The 27,984-nt window shown below is 41.1% G+C and overlaps 1 protein-coding gene and 1 non-coding gene across 3 annotated transcripts in view; one reads left to right on the forward strand and one right to left on the reverse strand.

The window, feature by feature from the left end:
• Positions 1–575: 575 nt before the first annotated feature.
• TRNAG-UCC (transfer RNA glycine (anticodon UCC)) lies at positions 576–648 on the forward strand. The gene has a single exon. It is a non-coding gene; the product is annotated as a tRNA-Gly (tRNA).
• A 26,787-nt stretch (positions 649–27,435) lies between these two features.
• KIT (KIT proto-oncogene, receptor tyrosine kinase) overlaps positions 27,436–27,984 on the reverse strand; it is a 148,759-nt gene continuing 148,210 nt past the window's right edge. For both annotated transcript variants that reach the window (XR_014082094.1, XR_014082087.1), the window contains exon 22: positions 27,436–27,980. The gene's annotated coding sequence lies outside the window, so the exon portion shown is untranslated. The remainder of the gene's footprint in view (positions 27,981–27,984) is intronic.

A 27,984-nucleotide genomic window follows, 5' to 3' on the forward strand; every position in this document is an offset into this window, starting at 1 on the left:
ATGCTTTTGAATTAATTTGCATTTTTCTATCACCAAAGTACCATAAATAAGTTAAGACACATGTATTTGTCAGACCTCTCAATCTGTGAGGTGTCATGCCTTTTTATGTTTACTTTCCATTTTCAGAAAAATCCTATAAAATAGGTACCAGGATTCCTATTTACAGAGAAGGCAACTGAGGCTCAGAGAAGCAAAGTCACGTGATCAAATTCTTGCAAAGAAGAGGTTGTGGGACTAGGATTCCATTCAGGCCTGGTTAAACCCACAGCCAGTCCTAAGCCAGTTTGCCTTCTTGAATAAGGAAGAATCTCTATTTTTGGACGATAATATTGTACTGTTATTCTCTTTTCTTTGTGTAGAGAAGTTTTAAATCTTGAATCTTTTTGTTGTATTAGGTTGTGTGTGTGAAATTGCTGCTATTTGGCCATTTCCAACCTATGGTTCGATCTTGTAGTTTCCTTCCTTGTATAAAGGAAAGAAGAAAGAAAGGAAAAAACAAAATATGGAAAAATAGAGGGCAGTAGAAAGACCAAAGAGCAGAGAGGAAAGAAAGAAAGAAAGAAAAGAAGGGCCCTTCCCTGGTGGTCCAGTGGTTAAGACTCTGCATTTCCAATGCAGGGGGCGCAGGTTTGAGCCCTGGTCTGGGAGCTAAGATCCCACATGCCTTGTGTCCAAAACACCAAAACATAAAACAGAAGCAATATTGTGACAAATTCAATAAAGGCTTTAAAACTGGTCCACATCAAAAAAATCTGAAGAAAAAAAAAAGAAGGTATGAAAAGTTATTAAATTAGACTAGCAAAGCCCTGTAACTCTTTCCTAAATCCTGCTGCCCCTCAGCCTCTTCCCCCACAAGCTTGGCGTTCATTGTCCAGAGCCTTTGATCAGCATTTCTACAGTCACCAGACTACTAAGTAATCAACAGAGACCAACTGTATCATATTGTCTTTCATTCCTTTTTTTTTTTAAGCAAGAATTGCGCAGATTTCTAGCCACCACCCCGAGGGGGCGAGGGGAAAGAAAAGATCAGCACAACAAAGCCTTGCATTTATAGATGCCTATAAATACAACTTTCCCCTCCTGGGGGGGAAAACACTGGACCAAAACAAAGTGCCCTCAATGTCTGAATTTATACAAATGTAAAGTTAGCACACACTGAAGTTTCAGATGAGAAACATGACCTCAATGTCAAAAGAAGAGAGATGAGAAAATATAAAATGAAAGAAACCTTTTTTATTAAATAATTAGCTTGGAGATGATATGAAGTGTTTTCTAAATGAAACCATTGATAGGAGGAAATAAAAACATTTGAACAATTTGATGAACATGTATGAATAACAAATGACAAAGCCAGTGAGCGGTTGAAGCCCTCGAATTGAAGTCTTTAAAGGACAAATGTTCTCACCCCCTAATGTTATCTCAGAATCTAAATATGTTCAGCAAGAGCTGGTAGGAGAGAAATGTTCTCTAAAATGATGATTACGATATAGCTATTACCCCACACCATCAGCATGCAGAATCTCATTTGGCCCTAGCCCAGTGTGATATGAAAGAAAGAGGACTTTCTTTTCTTATAGATGTTAGTGATTAAACTGGATCAGAGTGGCAAATCCAGGAACCAGAGCCTCCTGTTTTCTTTAGAAACATCCTCCCAGATGGCACTCCCTTAGATGGCATTGCATCTTTGGCTCTTTTCGGCTGCCCACAGAGGAGGACAATGGTGAGACCCGCTCCAGGGCACAATGCTGGTCACCTCTGTGCCAAGGCCCATTATTAAAAGCCTCTTTGTAAGGAGGGAGTTGCCAGAAGACATCTTCTTGTTGCACATGGCTGCTTTTTTGATCTTTGGAATTCTCCAAAGGAAATGGCCCGAAAAGATCTAGGGTATGACTTTATTGCTTTTACTATTATTATTTAAGGCGTTCATAAGTTTCCTAGGGATGCTGTCACAAAGTGCCACGAACTGGGTACCACAAACAAAGTCACAGACAAGGTGGCTCTAATAACAGAAAGTGATTTTCTCAAAGTTCTAAAGGCTAGAAGTTCAAGATCAAGGTGTCTGCAGTGTCAGTTCTCTTTGAAAGCTCTCTCCTTGATTTGGAGATAACTGTTTCTCCCTGTGTCCTGGTACAGTCCTTCCTCCATGCCCACACATCCCTGGTGCCTCTTTTTGTGCCCAAATTTCTTCTTCTTATAAGGACCCTACTCAGTGTGGATTGGGTCCCTCCCTATTTTAAGGTAATTGTTTCTTTAAAGATTCTTTCTCTAAATACAGTCTCATCTTAAAGTACTTAAACATAAATTTTGGAGAGGCACAATTTAAGCAATCATAAAAACCTCTGAGGCTATTTTTGAATTGTAATTCCACTATTTTGTTCTTAAGTGAACTTTGTCCAGTTTGAGAATGGTCTAGCTGTGTCTATGCAATAAAGAATGTGGAGCTGGATATTTATATCTACTTTGCTTTGCTTTTAAGGGTCTGCTCTTTTTCTTCCTTTACATTTTCAGTCTCTCCATTGCCTTTATGTTTTAAATATGTCTCTGGGAGCATGCTTTAGATATGTCTCTGGTCTTCCCTGGTGGCTCAGCAGTAAAGAATCCTGGTTCCAAATAGGAAAAGGAGTACATCAAGGCTGTATATTGTCACTCTGCTTATTTAACTTGTATGCAGAGTACATCATGAGAAACGCTGGGCTGAATGAAGCACAAGCTGGAATCAAGATTGCCATGAGAAATATCAATAACCTCAGATATGCAGATGACACCACCCTGATGGCATAAAGGGAAGAGGAACTAAAAAGCCTCTTGATGAAAGTGAAAGAGGAGAGTGAAAAAGTTGGCTTAAAGCTCAACATTCAGAAAACTAAGATCATGGCATCTGGTCCTATCACTTCATGACAAATAGATGGGAAAACAGTGGAAACAGTCTCAGACTTTATTTTTTTGGGCTCCAAAATCACTGCTGATGGTGATTGCAGCCATGAAATTAAAAGACGCTTACTCCTTGGAAGGAAAGTTATGACCAAACTAGACAGCATATTAAAAAGCAGAGACATTACTTTGCCAACAAAAGTCCATCTAGTCAAGGCTATGGTTTTTCCAGTAGTCATGTATGGATGTGAGAGTTGGACTCTAAAGAAAGCTGAGCACTGAAGAATTGATGCTTTTGAACTGTGGTGTTGGAGAAGACTCTTGAGAGTCCCTTGGACTGCTAGGAGGTCCAACCAGTCCATCCTAAAGGAGATCAGTCCTGGGTGTTCATTGGAAGGACTGACGTTGAAGCTGAAACTCCAATACTTTGGCCACCTGATGTGAAGAGTTGACTCATTGGAAAAGATGCTGATGCTGGGAAGGATTGGGGGCAGGAGGAGAAGGGGACAACAGAGTATGAGATGGCTGGATGGCATCACTGACTCAATGGACATGAGTTTGGGTAAACTCCAGGAGTTGGTGATGGACAGAGAGGTCTGGCGTGCTGCAATTCATGGGGTTGCAAAGAGTTGGACACAACTGGACGACTGAACTGAACTGAATCTGAAGATCTGTGCATTTTCAATGTAGGGTTTCATCTCCTTACTTTATTGTGACACTGATTTATTTGGTCATATGGATCACTCCATTAGTTATCTCTGCTGCTGCTGCTGCTGCTAAGTCACTTCAGTCATGTCCAACTCTGTGCGACCCCATAGACGGCAGCCCACCAGACTCCGCCATCCCTAGGATGCTCCAGGCAAGAACACTGGAGTGGGTTGCCATTTCCTTCTGCAGTGCATGAAAGGGAAAAGTGAAAGTGAAGTTGCTCAGTCATGTCCGACTCTTAGCGACCCCATGGACTGTAGCCTACCAGGCTCCTCTGTCCATGGGATTTTCCAGGCAAGAGTACTGGAGTGGGGTGCCATTGCCTTCTCCCTTAGTTATCTCAGGCTGTTACAATGTGGTAATACGCAACTTTTTAATCCCATTCTGTATTTCCCACACTCTTCATCTTATATCATAAGTTCATTGTTGTTGCTGTTGTTGTCGCTCAGTCATGTCCGACTCTTTGTGACCCCATGGAGTGTAGCACTCCAGGCCTCCTTGTCCTTCACTATCTCCCAGAGTTTGCTCAAACTCATGTCCAGTGAGTTGGTGATGCCATCCAACCATCTCATCCTCTGTTGTCCCCTTCTCCTCTTGCCTTCAATCTTTTCTAGCATCAGGTCTTTTCAAATGAGTCACTTCTTTGCATTGGGTGGCCAAAGTATTGGAGCTTCAGCTTCAGCATCAGTCCTTCCAATGAATATTCAGGACTGATTTCCTTTAGGATGGACTGGTTGGATCTCCTTGCAGTCCAAGAGTCTTTAAAGACTCTTCTCCAGCACCGAAGTTTGAAGTCATCACTTCTTTGGCACTCAGCCTTTTCTATTGTCCAGCTTTCACATATGTACGTGACTATTAGAAAAACCATAGCTTTGACTAGATGGAACTTTGTAGGCAAAGCAATGTCTCTGCTTTTTAATATGCTGTCTAGGTTTGTCATTGCTGTTCTTCCAAGGAACCAGCATCTTTTAATTTCATGGCTACAGTCACCATTTGTAGTGATTTTGGAGTCTAAGTAAATAAAGTCTGTCACTGTTTCCACTGTTTACCCATCTATCTGCCATGAAGTGATGGGACCAGATGCCATGATCTTCATTTTTGAATGTTGAGTTTTAAGTCAGCTTTTTCACTCTCCTCTTTCACTTTCATCAAGAAGCTGTTTAGCTCCTCTTCGATTTCTACTATAAGGGTGGTGTCATCAGCATATCTGCGGTTATTGATATTTCTCCCGGCAATCTTGATTCCAGCTTGTGTTTCTTCCAGCCCAGCGTTTCTCATGATATACTCTGCATGTAAGTTAAATAAGCAAGGTGACAATATACAGCTTTGACGTACACCTTATCCAATTTCAACCAGTCTGTTGTTCCATGTCCGGTTCTAACTTGCTTCTTGAACTGCATACAGGTTTCATGGGAGACAGATAAGGTGGTCTGGTATTTCCATCTCTTTAAAAATTATCCACAATTTGTTGTGATCCACACAGTCAAAGACTTCAGCATAGTCAACGAAGCAGAAGTAGATGTTTTTCTGGAATTTTGTAGCTTTTTCTATGATCTAACTGATGTTGGCAATTTGATCTCTGGTCCCTCTGCCTTTTCTAAATCCAGCTTGTACATCTGCAAGTTCTTGATTCACGTACTGTTGAAGCCTAGCTTGAAGGATTTTGAGCATGACTTTGTTAGCATGTGGAATGAGTGCAATTGTGCAGTAATTTGAGCATTCTTTGGTATTGACCTTCTTTGGGATTGGAATGGAAGCTGAGCTTTTCCAGTTCTGTGGCCACTGCTGAGTTTTCCAAATTTGCTGGAATATTGAGTGCAGCACTTTCACAACATCTTTTAAGATTTGAAATAGCTCAACTGGAATTTCATCACCTCCACTAGCTTTGTTCATGTGATGCTTCCTAAGCCCCACTTGACTTTGCACTACAGGATGTCTGGCTCAAGATGAGTAATCACACCATCATGGTTATCCAGGTCATTAAGATATTTTTTCTATAGTTTTTTGTGTATTCTTGCCACCTCTTCTTAATTTTTCACTTCTATTAGGTCCATACCATTTCTGTCCTTTATTGTGCCTATCTTTGCATGAAATATTCCCTTGGTGCTTCTAATTTTGTTGAAGAGATCTCTAGTCTTTCCCATACTTTGGTTCTACTGTGTTTTTGCATTGTTCCTTAAAAAGGCTTTCTTATCTCTCCTGCTGTTCTCTGGAACTCTGCATTCAAATGGACATATCTTTCCTTTTCTCCTTTGCCTTTCACTTCTCTTCCTTTCTCAGCTATTTGTAAGGCCTCCTCTGACAACTGTTTTGCCTTTTTGCATTTCTTTTTTATTGGGGATGGTTTTGATCACCACTTCCTGTACAATGTTAGGAACCTCCATCCATAGTTTGCCTTTCAAGTTAGCATAGGAAAGTTTTGGTCAATATTTGGCCACTCCATAATATAGATTACCATCTTTCTATATATGTTAGCCTCCACTAACATTTCCTAGGCACCTACTTCACATTCTGAAAGCCAATAATATATTCTGCTAATTTGAAGTTGTTGTATTTGTTTATTTGTTGTTGTGATGCAACAGTTTATTTCTAGGCATTAACTTCTGTATCACTTACCTAAGGCTAAATTATGCTATAGTAACCAGCAACTCCAAAATCCAAATGGTTTAATGTGGGTTTATTTCTCACCATATCACATGTACATATTAGCTTTGGCTCTTTGTTCCTGGCCCTAGTCCCTTTCTAAAGCATTGCTAAGGATAGAGCAGAAGAAAAAGAGATGGTGGAACTTCATAATGGTTTTGAAAACTTCTGCTCAGAAAGTGACATATTTTATTTCCACTGATATTTTATTGGCTAAACAAGTCACCTGGCCAAGCCTGATATCACCAGTGTTTAAATAAAATCCTCCCAAAGGAGATCAAACCTGATGTCAGGAGGGTGAGGAAATACATAATCCTCCCAGGAAGAGGGGCACCCCATATTTGGAAATAAAATGCAATCTGTTGCACCTCAATCACTGTAGACTCAAAGGCTGAAAAATGGTCATGTGATCAGATAAAAAATAAAGTTTCATTATTACATAAGAAAAGGACAATAGATATAAGGGACACCTAGCTGTCTTCTTTCAGTGACTGCTGTATATATTTTAACATATTAATCAATATCTTTACCTTTCCTCCCAAGCAATACAAGACCTCCAAACACTGTGACCCTTATCACTTTCTCTATAATTTAAATACTCCCACATTAATTATTTTAGTTATACCTTTTATTTAATCCTATAATTTACACATTAATTTAGTTGCTTATCCAGTCAAATTATACTTAGACCCAGTATTTACTAATATTTAATATATTTACTATATTTAAAATATTTAATATTTATATAATATATAATATTTATATTATATAATATATTATATATAAATATATTAACCATATAAATATAAATTATATAGTCATTACAATATATTATATATATAAATTATATATTTGTTATAATATATTATAAATATATAATATTTAAAATATTTACTATATTTACCCAGTATTTACTAATATCTGAAATTTCTCCTCGAAATGAACCTTTTAGAATTTTCTTGGGCAAAGGTCTGTTGGTGGTAAAATTCTCAATTTTTGTTTGTCTAAAGAGTATTTTGTCTTCACTATTGAAAGATACTTTTGCTTTCTTTGAAAGTCTACACTAGCAGCACTTTTTCTTTCAGCATATTGCAAAATTTATTCCTGTCTTTTGTCTTTTATTACTACTGTTGAAAAGTTCATCAGCTGTCTAATTGACACCACTTTGGAAGTGATTTTTATTTTCTGGCTGCCTTTTAGATCTTCTTTTGGCTTTAGGCATTCTACGGTTTTACTAGAATATGCCTAGGTGTGAATTTTCTTTTATTCTTCTTGAAACTTTTTGGGTTTCCTATATCTGAGGTTTGTACTCTTCCAATAAATGTTTATGGAAAATTCTGGGGTTTTTTTCCCCTTCAAATACTGTTCATCCCATTTTTGTCTTTTATCTTTCTAGAATTCTGTACTACCTCACACTCTATATGTTTCAACCTGTCTTGCATATCTCAGCTCTCTGTGGCATCCTGGGTAATTTAATGAAATCTATTTTCCATCTCACTAACTTACTACTCACTCAGCTATGTCAAACCTTCCAGTGTAGCATATCCAGTGAGTATTTTTATTGAAGTAAAGTTCATTTAAGATAAAAGTAACCACCTTTAAGTGTACAATTCAATGGCTTTTAGTACCTTCACAATGTTGTACAACCACCACAGCTATCTTGTTTCATCAAAACATTTTCATCAACCCAAAAGAAAATCCTGTACCTGTTAAGTAGTCACTCCCCATGACTCCTTCCTCTTAGCCCCTGGGAGCCACCCATCTGCTTTCTGTCTCTATGGATTTACCTATTCTAGGCACTCCCTATAGATGGAATCATATAGTATGGGACCTTTTGTGTCTGGCTTCTTTCACTTATCATGATGCTTTCAAGGTTCATCCATGTTGTTACATATATCAGTACTTCATTCTTTTTTTTTTTTTACGACTGAGTAATAGTCCACAGAGTAGATATACCATATTTTGTTTGTCCATTCATCCACTGAGGACATTTGAGTTGTCTCCGGTTTTGGGTTGCTATTAGCCCCATTTTTTCACATGGGGACACAGAGAGGTTAAGTAACTGACCAAAAGTCATACATCTGATAAATTAATGGAGGATTGTTTCAATTCTAAGGAGTCTAACTCCAGAGTCCACCTTCTCAAATGTCCTCTCATTTAATGAAGAATTAATGAGGGGCTGCTATATTATAGGCACCATAAAATCTAATTCAACTCCTCAGGCAAAGCCAGTTATTTCCTTCTCTGTGCTCATAAGGCATTGTATATTTGAGGTCGATTATCCTATGAAACTTCATAGGCACTGACTTTCCACCAGTGTGACTTCCAGCTCTGGCTTTATCCAACTTGAGCAAGATACAGAAATGAAGGCTATAAACTGAGATTTTGTATTTACAGAGATAAATTCTTTCCTTTCTTCCTCACAATGACCCTGTGCAGCAAGAATTACTATTTTGCAGTGGAATGTCAATGCAGTAACTAACCAAACTAAAAACCAATAAAATGGATTAAGAAAATTTAAAAAGTAAAGTTCAACATCATACTTCATGAGGGAAATGTCAGTTAAGAGAACAGTGAAATACTACTAATATCTATCATAATCCAAATCCAAATCACACATCCAAATCACTGACAAAACCAAATTCTGGTGAGGATGTGGAGCAGTATTTATTCATTTCTGGTGGGGGTGAAAAATGGTACAGCCACTTTGGAAGACAGTTTGGCAGTTTCTTACAAAGTTTACTGTATGATGCAGCAATTGGTCTCCTTGGTATTTACCCAAATCAGTTAATAACTTATGTCCACACCAAAACCTGCATACAGATGTTTTTGCAGCTTCATTTGTATTTGTCAATATTTGGAAGCAACCAAGATGTGTTTAAGTAGGTGAATGGATGAATAAACTATATACATACAGACAAGGGAATATTCTTCACACTAAAAAGAAACAAACTATCAAGCCAGGAAAAGTCATGGAAGAATTTTAATGCATATTAATAAGTAAAAGAAGCCAGTTGGAGAAAGCTACATACTGTGTAATTCCAACAATATGACATTCTGGAAAAGACAAAACTAGGGAAACAGTAAAAAGAGCAATGGTTGCCAGGGGTTAGGGGAAGGGAGGAATGAATAGGCAGAGAACAGAGGATTTTTAGGGCAGTGAATCTAGTTTGCATGATATTGTAATGATGGACATACGTCATTATATGCTTGTCCAAACCCACAGAATGTTCAACACCACTAGAGTGAACCTTAATGTAAGCTATGGTTTAAAGTGATACTGTTGTGTTAACGTAGAATTATACAGAGTTGTGACAAATGTACCACTCTGATGGGGGATATCAGTATGGGGGAGGCTGTGCTTGTGTGGGTCAGGAGGTATATGGGAACTCTCCGTACTTTATGCTCAATTTTTTTGTGGACCTAAAACGGAAGATAGTCTTTATTTTAATTCAAAGAATAAATTTTCCAAGAAAGCTGTTGCATGAAGGAACACAGTTTATAGTGGAGGAGACTGGGAGAGACAGACCTTTGAAAGATTCTAAAATTACTTTAGGGTACTTTCAGGGACTTGAAGTTGATACAGCCAATGAGTTGCCAAATGAATGACACATATTAGTGAATAAAAGAAGGTAGGAATTATTATCCTCAAAGAAATAAGACCTGACGAGGAAAAAAAAACAAAACAGAAAACAAATAAAAAAATCCCACATGCATGATCATATTGAGCAAGAAGCAGCCCAGAAATTCAAAGTCCCATTTGCGTCCCTCTGCATCCTGCACTCACTTGGGTACTCCCCTCTCGCCCAGAGGAAACACATGGAACAGTGGGAAAGGTTCACTTGAAGAAACCCTGTCAAAATGTTTCCCAAAAACTGACATGGTTGATGACCTGTTGGCAAATATCAGTCAAGAATTCCCTGATTGTTGGTAAAGAAAATACCTGCAATGCAGGAGACCCTGGTTCAATTCTTGGGTCAGGAAGATCCCCTGGAGAAGGGATAGGTTACCCACTCCAGTATTCTTGGGCTTCCCTTGTGGCTCAGCTGGTAAAAAATCCACCTGCAATGCGGGAGACCTGGGTTCGATCCCTGGATCAGGAAGATCCCCTGGCGAAGGGAAAGGCTACCCACTCCAATATTCTTGCCCGGAGAATTCCATGGACTTTCACTTTCTTTTTCACTCTTTTCAAAGGTTAATGCAACTGAAAAAGACATATAACCTATTAAAATCATGAGATTTGATAATATTTTGGGCCCACGATATTTTATTTAAAGATTAAAAAATAAAACAATATAATCTACAAAAATTATCATACAGTATAATAACGTAAGAATGAGGGTATCATTTTTTCAATTCCCTCCCCCCAAAAAAGGTAGAAAACACAAATGGCCTCAATAAGGTAATGACTAAATAATGGGTGTGTGTGTGTGTGTGTATACACACACACATTTTGGAACAATGTGCAGCTATATAAAAGGATGAAAAAGCTCTCTATTAATATATACTGATACAGACAATTTTCAATGAAATAAAATATAGTTGAATGAAAAAAGTAGCTCTGTAGCATGAGCCTAGTGGAATCCCATATTTTTTACACTAAATCATATAGATTTTCATCTGCCAATTTATCAGCTTTCTCCTAAGCCAGAGTATAGGATGCCCAGCAACTAGGACTGTGTCTGCCACATAGACACATTTGGTCTATAAACATCTGTTACATAAATGAATATCTAATTACAGTTCAAAACTAGAAGATTACTACTTAATGAAGAAATAAAGGTAACATTTGGGGGGCACCTGCTCTATTTCAGCATTTAATTAGTAGCTTTACACTTGTTAGTATACTTATGATACTTACTCACAAATCCCAATGAGATTGAGATGATTAAGACTCGGAGAGATTAAATATCAATAATTTATCCAAGTTTACACACAACCTAGGATCCAAAAGGAGGCCCTTTTTTAAATTGAAGTGTAGTTGATTTATAATATTGTGTAAGTATACAGCAAAGTGATTTGGCTGAATATATATACGTATTCAAATTATTTTCTATTACAGGTTATTACAAGTTATTGAATATATTTCTCTGTGTTATACAGTAAATCCTCATTGCCTATCTATTTCATGTATAGTAGTTCGTATGTATTACTTCCATACTCCTAACTTACTCCTCTCTCTCCTGCCTTTCCCCTTTGGTAACCATTTGTTTGTTTTCTATGTCTGTGAGTCTGTTTCTCTTTGGTAAATAAATTCTTTTGTATTATTTTTTTTTTAGACTCTACATATAAGTGTTATCATATAATATTTGTCTCTTTATAATTTACTTTACTTAGTATGATATTCTCTAGGTCCATCCATGTTGCTGCAAATGGCATTATGTCATTCTTTTTTTGGCTGAATAATATTCCACCGTGAATATATGCCACATCTTTATCCATTCATCTGTTGATAGACACTTAGGTCGCATCCATGTCTTGACTATTGTAAATGGTGCTGCTATGGATATTGGGGTGCATGTATCTTTTATATACTTTTAGAGTTTTCTGGATATATTCCCAGAAGTAAGATTGCTAGATCACATGGTAGCTCTATTTTCGGTATTTTAAGGAAGCTCCATATTGTTTCTATAGTGGCTGCACCAATTTTCACTCCTACCCACAGTGTAGGAAGGGTCCTAAAGGAGACCTTCTTTTTAAAAAATTTTAGTTAGTTTGTTATTATTTTTTTTTGGTGGCACTGGGTCTTCATTTTTACACATGGACTTTCTCTAGTTGCAGCAAGCAGGGGTTACTCCCCAGTTGTGATGCATAGGTTTCTCACTGCAGTGGCTTCTCTTGTTGTGGAGCTCAGGCTGTAGGGCAGGCGGGCGCAGTAGTTGTGGTGCATAGACTTAGTTGCCCTATAGTATGCAGAATCCTCCTGGACCAGTGATTGAACCGGTATCCCCTGCATTGCAAGGCATACTCTTAACCACTGGATCACCAGGGAAGCAAGAAAGCTTTTTTGATTGCACAGCTTCTGAGCACATTCTCAGGCATAATCAGTAATAAAATCCCAGTCTTCTCAGTGGTGTCCTGGTATGTTGCTTTGATATCTTGTCTATCTTATATTATGGACCTACTAATAAAGAGCAAAATGAAAGTGCAAAACTTGGCATGTTTTGTTCATAGCTCCCTAAGGAATCTTAGATGTGGTAAATTCAAAGAAAAGAAGAAGTTGTTATTGAATACCTGAGCTTGTAGGAGGCAGTATAATTGGTGTTCTCACACTTGTCCTCTAAAACACATTGGTGGGTCGGTCTTATTCTCCCCATTTTGAGAGATGAGGAAACTGAGGTTCTGAAAGTTTAAGCCGTTTATCTGAAGTCACATAAGTGTTGAGTGTTCAAGCTGAGACTCCCCAGACTTGTTTGCTTCCAGAACTCATGCTCTTCCCAGACTCCTTACTACCTTTCCCGTGCCAGGATCCAGGCAGGTGAAAGAGTCAAAGACATGGCCTTCCTTCTCTAAATACTGGGTCTCCTTCTCTCAAAGGCTCAGAACTGGTGAACCCACCTCTGTAGGCCAGTGAAGAAGTGGGAAGAGGACTGCACCAGGCTTGCCGAGCTCTGGCTCTGTAATTTTCAGCTAATGACCTTTAGAGACCAAGTGCATCAGAAAACACGAACCCCCAGACAACAGCAGACAGTCGAACAAGACCCACTGCAGAGTAAGCCTCCTGTTCTCTGTCCCCATCTGATACCATCCATCATTAAATAGCTGTCAGTTCCTTCCAGATCACTGTATTATGTATGGGTTGCAGGGCTACCAATTAGTTTGAGCAAGTGCTAAAAATAAATAAATGATGAGGAGCCTTCTAGTCTCATCCAGGGTAATGAGGTCCTGCGTTTGGGGTGACAGAGGTGGAGTGGGGGCAGGGGAGTCTGAAGGAACACAAGGACGATGTGGAGCCCTGGAGCTTCATTCAGCAAAACTAACGGTCTGTTCTGCAGCTTCTGTTTACAAATGGACCAACTGCCCCAACTGGGCCCCTCTCTCAGGGCTGGGGGTGATGCCTGGACAGGGGCAGTTATGTGGGGCTCATGATTTTATTCTTTCTTAAGATCCTCTTATATAACTGATGTGTTGTGCAATCGAGCAGTTGGTTGTTCAAGGAAGCCGGCCCGTACCTTAGATAAGAAATTGAATTATTCCTGGGGACGTTTGGAGTCAGGCAGGCTGGAAGACAGCGAGGAGTGAACAGGGCCTCAAGTACACAGGACACAGCCTTGTAGCTGAGAAGTTCCCTCTACACAAGCCACACGAGTGCCCCATTTCCTGAGCATCTGTATTTGGTGAACACTGGAAACCTCTTGCTTTCCCACCGAAGGCCTCTTGCTTCCTCTTGGTAAAGTCAAAAACATGACCCAGTTGCAACAGAGACACAAAATAGCAGTTTGATGGGAGGAAGAGAAGAGGGGAGGGGTGTGAGGGGGCAAGAGATCTCCATGATTGAGACCCACGCCACTGACAACCACCTCTAGGACCATAGTTGGTGGGGGCAGATGTGAGTTAGTGAAAGAAAAGAGGGGATTAGAACACATCTGGCTAAGAACACATCTGGCTAATGACTGTGATGGTTATCTTTTCATGAAACAGTTGGAACAAGTCCTGGAAATACTACGTTAGCATGTTTATTTCCTTGCAGACTTGTGTCTTGGTCTTAGGAAGTGAATGGCGCTCAGTGCCTACCCTCCCTACTTACCATTCCCCATCCTTATAGGGGAGATACCTGCAGCCTGGGTCTCCCTGACGGGACAGTGGAGGATGCTAACATCTGCTCAGGGTTTTTACAAAATCAAATACAGTGACAGAGAAAATGAATGCACCAATTTCTCCCACCACAGCGTTACCTTTTTTTGTTCTACATTTAAAAATCAAGAATGTGGCAGAATAAATGTTTTTGGTATGTATACATTTTAATTAAAAGAAGATAAGGCCAAGCCATAAGATCATATATCCAAAGGACATGTTGGATACATTTATCCCCGTATTTGTGGTCCCAACCTGCATTGGATAATGAAGGTGTTAGAATATCCTGGGTTAAATTTTCTTTCCACTCAGAGATGGGCATTCTCATTTATAGATCCCCAGTCCTCTCCAGACCCCACTCCAGTACTCTTGCCTGGAAAATTCCAAGGACGGAGAAGCCTGGTAGGCTACAGTTCATGGGGTTGCTAAGAGTCAGACACGACTAAGCAACTTCACTTTCACTTTTCCCTTTCATGCACTGGAGAAGGAAATGGCAACCCACTCCAGTATTCTTGCCTGGAGAATCCCAGGGATGAGGGAGCCTGGTGGGCTGCCGTCTATGGGGTCGCACAGAGTCGGACATGACTGAAGCGACTTAGCAGCAGCAGCAGCAGCAGTCCTCTCCAGATAGAGATTTCTCAAGACCAAGATAAGGCCAAAAAGTTGGCCCTGTGTAGGAAGTAATCTCCTGACCCTGCCTTGATGAGAAGAAAGGCCTTAGAATCTCAAGGTGAGTCAAGAAGCTCCTTTTCCTCTGACTGTTCCTGGTTGAAGGCAGATGTACCCCTGTCTTAATAACTTCTCCCAGGCCTCTGAGAAGTAAAAACAGTGTAGGCTGATGATTAGGGCAAAGGGAGAAGACAAAAACAGAAGGATGTAAAAGAGTAGAGTGGAGATGAGAAAGGTGAAAAATGGAGGGTGGTAGGGTAGGTAGAAGAGGTGTAAAGGAAATGGGGGTTGCCCTGGTTTTTTGGAATGAGGCAGCATAAGGCAGAAATGGGGCTTTGCTGGTGGCTCAGACAGTAAAGAATCTGCCTGCAATGCAGGAGACGTGGATTCAATCCCTGAGTTAGGGAGATCCCCTGGAGATGGGAATGGCAACCCACTCCAGTATTCCTACCTGGAGAATTCCACGAACAGAGGAGCCTGGCGAGCTACAATCCATGGGGTTGCCAAGAGTGGGACATGACTGAGTGACTAACACTTTCACTTTTTCAAGGCAGAAATAAGACTATAAATAGACCTCATATGCTAGCCCCAGGGACGGCTCAGCAACAGGACTTTGCTCAGCAACGGGATTTTGGTTTGCTGAGTGCTGTGTCCAAGCTCAGGAGGCAGATCTAGTGCTCCAGATGATGGCAAACGATAGTCTTTATATAGGGATTTTTCAGAGTCTTTTTTGAGGAGAAATGTGAGAAACAGAACAGCCAGAAAGAGACAGGAGAAAGATTGAGATGTTCAAGGGTTTGACTAGGAATTTTTTCTCCAGGAAAATCTGCATTGCTCTGCAATGCTTTGGAGTTGAAATAGCATTTGGGGAGGAAAGAATGGGGGCTGAGAAGAGAGTTTGAGTCTGGACCTAGGGAAGAAGAGAAGCCATTCACAGCAGCATCCTCTCTGTTTGTATCTGTCTTCCCTTGAAGATAGTTTTCAAAGCAAAATGATCATCTTTAGAGCCTCTCATCCTGATTTCCTAACTTTAGCCAAAACTTAATTTGTTCTAAGATTTTATTTCCATCACCTTTATCACATAACCTTTCATTAAATCCCTATTTAAGAGCCTATTTTTTAAGAGTTTTTAAGAGCCTATTCCACATCCAGAACTGGACAAGGCAGTTTGGAGGTGATGAAACAAACAGTAAAAACAGTCAATTGCTCTAAGTTTATTACAGTCTCCTTCTCTCCAAGGAGACAGGTAATCCAAGAGACAAAATAAAACAATGCATATATGTACCATAATTACTCTAAGTATGGTGGCTCAGCTGGCAAAGAATTCGCCTGTAGGAGAATTGCAGGAGAATTGCAGGAGACTTGGGTTCGATCCCTGGGTTGGGAAGATCTCCTGAAGAAGGGAACGGCTAACCACTCCAGTATTCTTGCCTGGAGAATTCCACTATAGTCCATGGGGTTGCAAAGAGACAGGCAAGACTAAGCGAACTTCATTTTCACTTTCATAATAGGAATTTAGAAAATGGAAACAGCTGGAGGACTGTCCACCACTTGCTGACAGTGACAAGGTCTTTGTATAAACCACATTCAATGCTTTATAAACATACTACTTTCAATCTTCACAGCCTATATGGCTGTCATTGTACCCATTTTACAGACACAAAATTGAGGCTTAAAAAGGTTAGGTAAGTTTCTCAAGGTCTCAGGAAAGTATCTGAGGTGACCTAGCTGATTTTAAATATGGTGTCTTAACCACACCCATTGATTCTACATTCTATCTAAGAAAAAAGGAAGGTAGGAAGCCAATGCATGGGTGTGTGTGTGTGGCAAGGCATATGCTATCTCGTTATTACCTTTTATCAAGAGAACAACAGCTCTCCCAGAAATCTTACCTGGTAGAAGTGCTCATCAGCAGAACTAGATGTGTGGATAACAGGGGAGATATTTTACCTGAGCATATTGCAATACCTCAAATAATTGGAGCTCTTTTAATAAGCAAAGAGTGGAGAAGAGATACTTAATAGACAACCAGTAGCATCTGCCAAACTGGGCATCTTACATGTGTGATGGCAGAATGCTGGTGTGAGGTTGCTAGAGTCTGAACTAGGATTTTGGAAGTTGAATTAGGAGAAAATAAAAAGATCCAAGAAGATTAAAAAAAGAAAAAAAAAAACTCACTTGGAGATAGGCTGGATAGAGGTCCTGAAAAAGGAGGAATAAAAAATGGTTCCAAGGAAAATGGAAGTGTGATGTTCAGTGAAAAAGCAGGTTTCATTGGACTGACGGTGGGGAAGGTTTTGTATATATTGAGTGATGGTAGAACACCCAAGGGGATATGCCCTCTGAGTTGGCACCAGTCACCTGATTGCAAAAGAATTAGTCAGGGCTGGTGGCAAATTAGCCTCAAACAACTTTGTAGGGACTTCCCTGGTGGTCCAGTGGTTAAGAATCTGCCTGCCAATGCCGGGGACATGGGTTCAATCGCTGGCCCGGGAAGATCCCACATGCTGAGGGGCAGCTAAGCCTGTGTGACGCAACTACTGAAGCCCAAGTGCCTATATAGTCTATGCTCTGTAACGAGAGAAGCAAACACGAGGAGAAGCCTGTGCAGCTCAAAGAAAAGTAGCCCCTGCTCGCTGCAACTAGAGAAAGCCCCAGCACAGCAACAAAGACCCAGAGCAGCCAAAAATAAATAAATAAATAAAAAATTTTTAATGGTATTGTAGGGATGATGAGTTTCTCAGAGCAGAGAGCATGAAACAAGCCAAACAGGGTTCGAGGAGCTTTGAGGAGCATTCCCATTTAGATAAGGGGAAGGAAGTGAGCTGGTAACATGAACAACATCAAAAGAAAAACTTTTGCTAGGAGTTCACAAGAGAATCAGGAAAGCAGACTTTCACAGAAGACTGGGCTAGAGGGAGTTTGAGGGTGGGGGCGGGGGTTAACTGTCCCAGGCAGCCCAGGAGTTAAAGAGGAAGAGGGTGAAGGAAGACTCCTGTTTGGCAAAAGCAGATAATGATTATCTGGAGGCACAACACAGAGAGAAATGGAGGGGAACAGAAGCCAAAAGATGGTTGTTTTTCTCAGCAGTGGCCCTTCAGAAGTCCCTTAGAATGACCAATGGTTTCATCGTATCCTATATTATTTGGTGGGACTGAAAGCCTTCAAAATTTTGTCATTCTCACCTAGCAGCAACTTTTATAAAACTGAATATTAATGAATTATGTCACTGCTATTCCCCATCATAGCAGAAAACTAATATTTTTATAAGATTGCGTGGATTAGGGTAACGGGCAGACTGAGAAGAAACACTTTAACACTTGTGTTTTTCTTTTATCCATGGTTCCCTTCTAAGACTATCCCCCTGTCCCAGCCCTAAAAAGCATTCCCACACACTCTATGACTGCTTTAAAGGACTCGAACTCCCCAAAGTCCAGCTGCCTTTGAAGTCTTTGAAGTGTCAGTAGGAGAATCTGGAGCATTTGAGACAAAAAAAAAAAAAATGCCTTCAGGTCATCTGAGTGTCAAGTCTCCGTCTCCACTTCTTGAGACTAAAGGCTACTTTTAAAGTGTGATGGAAAGAAGCGTCATCCTGAGCTCTTGACGCTACAAGGACGAGGGCCCAGGGTGGCAGAAAAGCTATAGTCCTTGATTTGCCAGGATAAAGGTTATTTACAAGTTTTAAACATTCTATTCAAATAATTTTCCCATAAGATGAAAACAATGAGTCATTCGACAAACACAGTGATACTGGCAATGGCCTCCTCCTTCAAGCCCTCAGAAACTCAGCATTGTTTCTCAAAAGGTGTAGGATTCCCAAAATCTTATTATGTAAAATGACTCTATGTAATATACGAATGGACATTGGATTAGTCATCTTAGGTTAAATTTGAATGCAGTAACCAATGACATGAAAGAAAAATCTCAGTGGCTTAGAATAATAAACATTTATTTCTCACTCACATACATGTAAGTTGCCAGCTGGTTTCAGGTCTAACACCTGTCTTCTTTATTTCAGGACCAGGTTAAAGCCCAAATCTTATCTGAGTCTTGAAACAGGGAGAAGGAAGCATGCAAGTCCAGAGAATGCCTGTAAATTGTCTGCTCGGGAGCACCACCCGTCACTAGGCACTGCCAGTCACATGGCCAAGCCTGACCTCAATAGGGCTGGAAAGACACAGAATCCTTCCTAGCAGAGTAGGGCTCTGGAGGGTGCAGTACTGAGCATTTTGGACAAATCATTTTAATTGTAATACATTTGTCTTCAGTTCAGTCACTCAGTTGTGTCTGACTCTTTGCGACCCCGTGGACTGCAGTACGCCAGGCTTTCCTGTCCATCACCAACTCCTGGAGCTTACTCAAATTCATGTCCATTGAGTCAGTGATGCCATCCAACTATCTCATCCTCTGTCGTACCCTTCTCCTCCCGTCTTAATGTATATTATAAAAACATAATTAGATGATTTCACAGGTGATTTTTCAAACTATTTAAGTGAAAACATGAATCAGTTTAAAGGGTGATTTTAAGTAAACAGTGCTACATCTGCTATAAAAATATGACAAAAATTATGAGAGTCATGTGCAAATGACTATAGTCTGAAAAACAATACATTAAAATGTCAGGTTATATTTTTTCCCTGTTAAGTACATTAAACATGACTGACTCATTCATTGATTGAGAAACCAGCCATGACACAGGATCCTTATCAGACACACTGAAGATTGTCCACTTATACTTAATTTATTTTTTAAAGATTTAGTTATTTATATAATTTTTGGCTGCACTGGGTCTTCATTGCTGTGTGCAGGCTTTGTCTAGTTGTGGCAAGTGGGTGCTACTCACTTGTCGCAGAGCACAGTCTCTAGAGCACTGGCTTAGTAGTTGCGGCTCACGGGTTTAGTTACTCACGGCATGTGGGATCTTCCTGGACTAAGGAATCAAACCTGTCCCCTGCACTGCAAGGTAAGTTCTAAACCACTAGACCACCAGGGAAACCCCATGTCCATCTGTACTTCAGATAGACACAGAGGGTGTTATGGGCTGAATTGTGTCTCTCTAAAATATGTATGGTGAAGCCCTAACCCCCCATGTGATTATATTTGGAGATGGGGCTATTAAGGAGACAATTAAGGTTAAATGAGGTTATAAGGGTGGGTCCCTAATCTAACAGGGCTGGTGCCCATTTAACAGAAGAAAAAGATACCATAGCTCTGTCTCCCTGAGCATAGAGGACACAGCAAGAAAATGACTGTCTACAAGCCAGGAAGAGAGGTCCCACTAGAAACTCAATTTTCTGACACCTTGATCTTGGTTTTCTAGTCCCCAGAAATGGGAGAGTACAGATTTCTGTTGTTAAAGATAGCTGGCCTGTGGTGTTTTGTGGTAGCTGATGCAGAGAATAATATTAAATAAGCATATATAGATAGAGCAAAAATTCTGTCCAAGAGTATTACACCAGAGCCTATGGAGGATCCAGAGATAAATTGTATGTGTGCCCTATCCTCAAGGGAAGTGAAAACACATACATAAATCATGATGATGCAAGTCGAAAGACAAGGATGGGCAAAATTATATTGGAGAGAGAATGAGCGGGATTATGGAAAGCATCATGGCAGAGATGCCATTCTATGTTTGGGTAGAGTATGCATACATGAGGTAAAGGAAAGATCATTCCACATGGATGGAGTAGAAGACACAGAGGCAAAGAGATGCAGAAGCTTGGGCCAGGATGTGGAGTCATAGAGGAAAACATCAGGAGGATAGTTGGAACCCTCTAGTGAAGTGTATGCGAGATGGTAAATACCGCAACAGAATGCGTGATTTTTATTCTGTAGGTACTTTGAGAACACTGCCCCCCACACCCAGTTTAAGCTGGAGAGTGCCTTTGATCAAATTTGGAGCTTACAAGAGGATCTTTATGCTGTGACAGGAGTGAAATGGATGAGGGAGAGATGTTTGGTAAAGGAAAGAGCCAAGAAAAGAAGGCAGGAAGGAGGGAGAGAAGAAAGGGTCTAGAGAGGAAACTTCACAATCTCCAGGTGAAAGGTGAAGAGGACCTGCTCTAGGGCAGTGAGTGTAGAGAGTAGATGGAGACAAGACATAAGCCAGATTGATATGACGAACAGGGAAAAAGAAGAAGAAGAGGCGATGCTGGAGTGTAGGAACCACACAGCAAGACACACCCTGAAATAGCGATTCTTAAACTCTCTTGATTGTTGAGTGTGTGGATCTATATGTGTATGTGTGTGTGTTTTTTATTTCTGTGGGGAGGGTCAGGATATTTTCCAAATGGGTCCTAATTCAAGAACGTTTGTTTTGTGTTAGTCATTCAGTCGTGGCAAGAGTCAGAAAAATACACCCACACATACACACATGGACACATACGCTCAACATTTTACCTTCAATTTCAAGTGGTTCATAGACCCTCTAAGTCTATCTGTGGACTCCTGGTTAAGAAACTCTAGAAACTTGTTGACTCCTTAGTTTCCTGATATTGGATTATTTTCCTATGATTATCTTTCCTCTTACAATTGGAATAGAGTCCGTAGTGTTCTGGAAATTGAAGAATCTGATTAATTAAGATGTTACTCCCTTCATCCTCTCATTTGTACATTTCTCTATAGCTGTATCAAGTCAGTGCACAAAGTCACCAATAGGACAGGGCCAGTAGTCTTTAAGAAAGATGGCACAGGAGGTCACAGGGGTTAGCCAGCAATCCAGAAAATCACTGGCCATCGCCATGGGAGTGAGAGTCCACAGAGCAGAGGAAGAAGCAGCAGCTGGTAAAGTAGAAGGTAGACAAGGCCCTCAAATGAGCTCAGCTCATTTATTTGACTACTGTTGGAAAATAAAAATGGGATGAAGAGGAAATGAAGTGAAAACCTAAGATAAGTCAGAGCCTTCTAGCCAATTAGCCTGTAGAAGGCTGAGTATCAGTGCTCTCTCACCCCCAGCACCCATTCCCACATCAACCAGAAAGGTGACCCACCAGCTCCCACTGTCTCCCCTTGACATGGTGTCTTCAGGTATTGTTAATCACGGTGTAAGATCCTACAATCATCTCTTTGGCTGCTGGATGCCTTCATCTCTGGCCTCACGTTAGAATCATACAGGGATCTTAGAAGGAAAAATAAGATGTTAAGGCTCTACCCTAGGCTTCCCTGGTGGCTCAGCTGGTAAAGAATCCGCCTGCAATGCTGGTGACCTGGGTTCGATCCCTCGGTTGGGAAGATCCCCTGGAGAAAGAAACAGCTACCCACTCCAGTATTCTGGCCTGGAGAATTCCATGGACTATTCCATGGGGTCGCAAAGAGTCAGACATGACTGATCCACTTTCACTCACTTAAGGCTCCACCCCAGACTAATTGAAACCTAACTTCTGCACGTGGCCCCAGACATCTGTATTTTTTCCAATCATCCCAGGTGATTCTGATGCACAGTCAAGATGAGAAAACTGAGCTAAACTCTCCATGTGTGCTGAAGAGCCATCACATGCTCTGTTGGTTGAAGATCTGGAGTGAATCCAGCCCAATTCTCTATGGGGGCGTCCACCACACTTCTGGATTTCAGTGAACTGCGAGTGTTCTTTTCTAATTATTTTAAGTTAAGGGAAATAAGTGTGTTTGCATAGAATACATATGCACTCATGTATCTGGAAGGAAATACAGTAAAATGTTAAGAATATTCATTTGGGGGTAGTAAGATTACAATGCTAGGGTAGTTGAACTATCATGCTGTACACCTGAAACTCATGTAATAGAAAAAGATTTTAAAATTCTAGGAAATTTTTAATCATTTTGCTTTTATGTTACATTTTCTATAGGGATGTTTTACTAAATGTTACTTTTTTATAGGGACCATGTATGTCTGAGCAAAGCTTAACAAAGTACTAATATGATTTAGAAAAAGACCAGGAATAATTTTTAACATGAAAGTGTAGGGAACCCCAGAATCTAATTATGTTCTAAGGAGAGACCCCTGCTAGAAAGATATTTTTGAGCCCAAATCAGGTAGAGTTTGGGTGAAGTTGGGGAAACAAAAAAGGAAATAAAAGAAAATGGAAGGAGAAATCTTAAGAAAGGATGTGCTAGAGGGTGGGACAAATTGAGAGAATGGCATTGACATGTATAAACTACAATGTATAAAATAGATAGCTAATGGGAAGCCGTTTGTATAACACAGGGAACTCAGCTTGGTGCTCTGTGATGACGAGAAGGGTGGGGTGGGGTGGGGGGAGGCTCAAGAGAGAGAGGAGATATGAATACTTATAGCTGATTCATGTTGTTTTATAGCGGAAACCAACACTGCATTGTAAAGCAATTGTCCTCCATTTAAAAAGAAAAAGAAAGAAAGAAAGGAAGGATGTGGTAACAGGAGACCTGAGTGATCCAAAACAAGAGGCGAGGGTGGATGTGAAAAGACAGAGTTTTAAAGACCAACTCTTGAAAATAAGGGGGCTCTCAAGAACAAAAAATTCCTCCTAAATGTGATGGAGTTTTTGAACCAGAGGTCAGTGGATGGTTTGACAACCACAAGATATGTTTGGAATCCTAAATTGAACACTGAACACGGAAAATGAATTAATCGAAATCCTCAAAGAGAATAGCTCATTCATCTCAATGCTTCCCTCCATCAAAAACAAGCTGATGAAAGATAAAGTTTGGCACTGGTGAAAGGATTTGCTAAAGCCAAACTGGAGAGAATAGTTGAAATGACAAGAGGCGTTTAGGTGGGTAAAGAGAATGTGAAGATGGGCAGGGAAGAGAGATTTTTTTTCTAAGTCTGATGGCCATTATTTTACTCTTTAATTATTCCATAGGTATCTGGCATACATCTGGTTTGAGTAAGAAAATTCTAATAGAAAATACAGAAGCAACAGGAAAAGTTAATGCTGACAGCTTTATCCTTTGAAGTTTAAATCTGAGCCATCAGCAATTCACAATCATCGCCCTGACCAATGACTGATTCCTTTTTCTGAGCCTTGTCCTTTTGACACGAGTGGCACAAACACGACTTTTAACTCAGTTAGAGCAGCTCTCTAGATGCCATTTTCCATCCTCGCACAGAGGGAACGCTTGCTGAAAGCTGACACTTCACCTCCCGGAAGACCGAACCACGGTTGTGGTCCTTGGGCACCCTCGTCCCCCAAGACTCTCTCCCTTGTCACTGAGTTGTCAGGAGCTGTCCTCTGCTGATGTTTGGACTGCCAACCTCTCCGGATCAGCACAGACCAAAGTAAATTGGTGCTAAGGAGATCTCCTGACTCTCCTGGAGATAAAAAAAGTGCCCAGTGCCCAATTAAAAGTCCCTCCATAGAGGACCTTGCCCCTTCCCTGTCCTCCCAGAAGCCCAACTTTTGGTCAATCCTGGGGGTTACCAACCCCCTCCCAGTGCTCAATATTGTTCTGAAAATGCCCCGTGTGAATGACCAGATGGAAAGGGTAAGTTTTATTTATTTTTTTTAAGTCAGTACTTTGTAAAAAGCACTTTGGGGGGAAACCAGATCATTTCTTTTTATAACCTGGTCTAGCAGCAGGTTCCCTTATTGCCACACATCAACATATCATTTCAGAATTCAGATGTGACTGCATTCTCTTTGTTGTCTTCTGTGGACATGATGGACATCCCCGGCTGCAGGACTGGCAATGACATTGACCTCGCAGGTGCCACTTAAACCCTTTAACATTTTCTCAGCCATCTGATGATCTCTTCTCTCTTTAAGCATCTTCATTAACGGCAAGCTTGTTATATTCCAATATGCTCTGGTTCTGGACAGCTGTGATGCTGGAAAATCTCTCCTTTCCGGTGCCTCCGAATCTGAGGTGGGTGCCCTTGTCTAGATTCTTCCGTCACCTCGGTGACTGCATCCTGACATTTAACTCTTTGCCTTGTAATTGTTCATTAGCTTCTAGGGTTCCACCCCTGTCTTCCCTGTGATGAGAAGAGGACAAGCACCATGTCCCTCTGCAAAATGGCATCCTTAGCTTAGAGCACAGAACTCTTCCTTACAAGGTAATTAGGAGCCGTCTGTCAAATGACTAAATAAATAAATGGTGTGCATGGGTCAGCATCCTTGTGCTTACCAGATAAGACTGGAGGAGAGTGTTGGCGACAGCTGTTTAAACAATACACAGCAAGTGTGTGAGCAGCTGCCAAGTGCCTTCTGCTTCTGGTGTCTTCATTTTCCCATCTATATGGGAGGGGATTAAACTTCACTGTTCCCTACCAGGGGAATTTCTAATCCTTCCCAGGGTGTGTGTGGAAATACGAGGGGGGAGCATTTTGGTTGTCACAAGGCTTTTTCACATGATTGCTCCAGGGCAAGGCCAGAGATTCAAAATGTCCTGCAATATCTGGGACAGTCTAGCATAATAAAAATTGCTCACTCCCCCACCCCTACTGAGCCCCATCGAGAACCACTATAGATGCAATCCAGGCTGCGAGTTGGGACTTGGATTCTAATTTGCCACCAACTAGCTCTATGACCTTGCGCATACTGATTCACCTCCCTGTGCATTAATTTCCTCACCTGTCACATGAGGGTAAAAAAAAAAATGCCTGATGTTTTTACCTCTCTGGGTAAAATCAAATAATGATGGTGAACGCCCTGCAAAAAATGTCAGAGTGACATACACATATGAGGCCTTATTGCAGTTACATGAGGAGTCTAGCAATTGAGCCAGTATTTCTAAAAGTAGGAGGGATTATCCATAGAGTCCTACTTGGGAGTGTTAGGAAAATTAAATAAATTGTCTTGTTTAGGCTTCAGAGACAAAGCAGAGTGGGTCTTTGACCTTGCTTCTAACCTGCCTGGACACTGTCCTGACTGGGAGTGACTGGGAGTGACTGCCTGCTCTGAGTGCAAGATTTGCAGCACCTTAGATAAGATGGGGGAGGAATCTTGAGATTGTTGAGCACCTGAAGGGGGCCTGGCCAACCAAGCCCTGGGCTTAGCAACATCCCAAGTTGTTTTTATTTTTTTGGTGGGGGGAGTCCAAAATCACTGCAGATGGTGACTGCAGCCATGAAATGAAAAGACGCTTGCTCCTTGGAAGAAAAGGCATGACCAACTTAGACAACATATTAAAAAGCAGATACATTACTTTGCCAACAAAGTCCATCTAGTCAAAGCTATGGTTTTTTCCAGTAGTCATGTATGGATGTGAGAGTTGGACTATAAAGAAAGCTGAGTGCAGAAGAATTGATGCTTTTGAACTGTGGTGTTGGAGAAGACTCTTGAGAGTCCCTTGGACTGCAAGGAGATCCAACCAGTCCATCCTAAAGGAAATCAGTCCTGAATATTCATTGGAAGGACTGATGCTGAAGCTGAAACTCCAATACTTTGGCCCCCTGATGCAAAGAACTGACTCATTTGAAAAGACCCTGATGCTGGGAAAGATTAAAGGTGGAAGGAAAGGAGATGACAAAGGATGAGATGGCTGGATGGCATCACTGACTCGATGGACATGAGTTTGAGTAAGCTCCTGGAGTTGGTGATGGACAGGGAAGCCTGGCGTCCTGCAGTCCGTGGGGTTACAGAGATGTTGACTGAGCAAGACATGACTGAGCAACTGAACTGAACTGACTGAAGTTTTACAAGACAAAACAAACAGCATTAACAGGAAACCAGGCTTGCAATCTGGTCACAGATTGATGATGATATCCGTTTACATCCATCCTGGGATTATAAGCAGGAACCCCGAACTGCAATTTTTGAAGTGTCGCCCATGGAGTGGATGCGCTGCCTGGGACCTTTTCCCAATTTGGGCTCCAGATGTGCTGTGACACGGGACTTCCCAGCGCTGATTAAGTCTGGTGGTGGTTATTGGTTTAGTCGTTAAATTATGTCTGACTCTTGCAACCCCATGGACTGTATCTCGCCAAGCTTCTCTGTCCATGGGATTTCCCAGGCAAGAATACTGAAGTCGGTTACCATTTCCTTCTCCAGGGGATCTTCCCAACTGAGGGATCAAACCTGGTTCTCCTGCATTGTAGGAGAATTCTTTTACCAACTGAGCTAAGTCTGGATGTTGGTCTGTTTGATGATGTATACTCTGCTGTTTCTATTTCTCTTTTCTTTTAATGTTAGCATATTGAAAGTAAGCTAGATAATCTCTAATAAATATCTGTATTATTTATGTGTATACAATGAGTGCCTTGTGTTTTTAACAAATCATTTGAATCTGAGTCAAAAGTGGAAACTTTCAACAAAACAGGGAGTGACACTTCTGATTGTGGACCCTGACCCTGACCTCATGGCCATCTCAACAGCGCTGGTGTGATGGGAAGGAAAGGAGGAAGAGGAAGAAGGAGGGCAACGCTGACCAGAGGAAGTACACATGTGGAAGGGAGCACACTTCTCCCCTGCCTGATTCTGGACTTTCCACAGCTGGAAATCAGATCACACCTCTCTCTAGGTTTGAACCCTCCCATTGCACTGAGGGTACTCTTTGGCCATGGCTCACAGGCAAAGCAACCTTCCTCTCTGGCCTCATCTCAAACTAACTCCCACTCCCGGCCCTGGCTTTGGGGTGGATTTTTAAACTTTGTTTTATTCATGATTAACCCAAACTATTTCTTCCTTTAGAACCTTGACTTATTTCCTCTGCCTAGTTCTCTAACTCTGGATTTCTGCATGGTTTGTCTTCCAGCTCATTATTCTGGTCCTGACTCAGTTTTTCCTCCTCTGGGACACTTATCTAAAACAGTGTCCTCCAGCTCCAAGCCCTAATCAGAAGCATCATTCCTCATTTTCTTAGCATTTGTCTTTCTGCCGAAGCTGTTTATTTTTATATATTTATTTGTTCACACTTTCTGTCTCCTTTCAGCAGAATGTAATTGCCATAGGAGTAGGGACTTGATCTGCTTGTTCACCACGCTAACCACAACGTTTAATGTCTGGCACACAGTAAATACTTAACATATATTTCCTGAATAAAGGGATGGATGTATGGAAGGGAGGATGAATGAGTGGATGAATGGGTGGGTGGGTAGATGGGTGGGTGGATGGGTGGGTGGGTAGATGGGTGGGTGGATGGGTGAATGGATGGATGGATGGGTAGAAGGATGGGTGGGTGAGTGGGTGGATGGATGGATGCATTCTTCAGAAAGTTGTTCCAAGTTGAGTAGCACAATGGCCATGGGCAACACACATTCTCTTCTCGGCAATACGCAGTGAGGGAGTAGAATGGGTGGTCTGCTCACTTCATAGTGAACAAACCTCATGGCCCAAAAGTCTTTGGCAGGAAGTAGCATTCACAGCTGGCTGACTCCAAGTTGTTCCAGTGGCAAACACCTGG

This window comes from Giraffa tippelskirchi, chromosome 1, assembly GCF_054371585.1.
Source record: "Giraffa tippelskirchi isolate mGirTip1 chromosome 1, T2T-mGirTip1v1.2.pri, whole genome shotgun sequence".
NCBI lineage: Eukaryota > Metazoa > Chordata > Mammalia > Artiodactyla > Giraffidae > Giraffa > Giraffa tippelskirchi.